The sequence below is a fragment of the Euprymna scolopes genome, chromosome 14, assembly GCF_053919585.1.
Source record: "Euprymna scolopes isolate OS-2025 chromosome 14, ASM5391958v1, whole genome shotgun sequence".
NCBI classification, from domain to species: domain Eukaryota; kingdom Metazoa; phylum Mollusca; class Cephalopoda; order Sepiida; family Sepiolidae; genus Euprymna; species Euprymna scolopes.
The window spans coordinates 62145838-62146880 of NC_136495.1; the positions used below are offsets into that span (position 1 = coordinate 62145838).

A 1043-nucleotide genomic window follows, 5' to 3' on the forward strand; every position below is an offset into this window, starting at 1 on the left:
TCACCAAATAAAAATTATGACAACACAATATTTATTTTGTGATTTTTGTTTTTAGCTGATAATTAAATTAATAAAAAAACAATAATTTTTTACGAAGAGAATAAAATGTTCGTATGATAAGCAGTCAAATCTAAACAGACGTCTAAAAATGAACATCGAAAGGTGCGCGCACACAAACATACATGTATTTAGTATTTTTGCTATAATTTATTTAAATCTAGGAATGATAAATTAAGACCAGAAACCAAATGAATAATCATCTTAAATAATATTTCTATTCACATTTTAAAGACAAATTAATATAAAACTAAATTATACATTCTATAATTATTATGCGAAGTATATTTCTTTGTACTTAATATATGTGTAGCAGGATACGAGTCATGCGCCTCCGTGGCCCAATGGATAAGGCACCGGCCTCCTAAGCCGGGGATTGCGGGTTCGAGTCCCGTCGGAGGTATAACTTAACTTTTTAAATACGTACACTTAATTTTACTTTTTTTTTTTTTTCCCTTGAGTATTTTAACATTTGAAAAGTTTTTTTTTGTTTTTGTTTTATTTTTTCTTTTATTAATGCTATCTTTTGTAAAATTGAATTTTTTTTTATTAATACTAGAAAAATATGTAACTCGTTAAATCTTCTATTGAGCTTGGGCTAAATCGATTGAATCAGGAGAAAGTAAGTTTACAAAGAAAGTTAAAGTAAAACAACAAAATAAGAAAACAATATCCAAAATGAATCTATACCACACACACACACACACACACACACACACACACACACACACACACACACACACACACACACACACACACTCTCTCTCTCTCTCTCTCTCTCTCTCTCTCTCTCTCTCTCTCTCTCTCTCTCTCTCTTTCCAGCCATAGATTAAATAGTATTAATACTTGTGTTGGCATTCCCTATAGTTTATATTAGGCTCTTCTAATCTTCTGCTTTACGAGGGGCATTCCAAAAGTAATGCCTCCTATTTTTTAAATTCCACCCTAATGGATCAGAGGGGATTGCAAATTGCATTGTTATGGTG

The 1043-nt window shown here is 31.2% G+C and overlaps 1 non-coding gene across 1 annotated transcript; it reads left to right on the forward strand.

Annotated features, from left to right (window-relative positions):
- Window positions 1–387: 387 nt before the first annotated feature.
- On the forward strand, window positions 388–460 carry Trnar-ccu (transfer RNA arginine (anticodon CCU)). Its single transcript has one exon. It is a non-coding gene; the product is annotated as a tRNA-Arg (tRNA).
- The last annotated feature ends 583 nt before the right edge of the window (window positions 461–1043 follow it).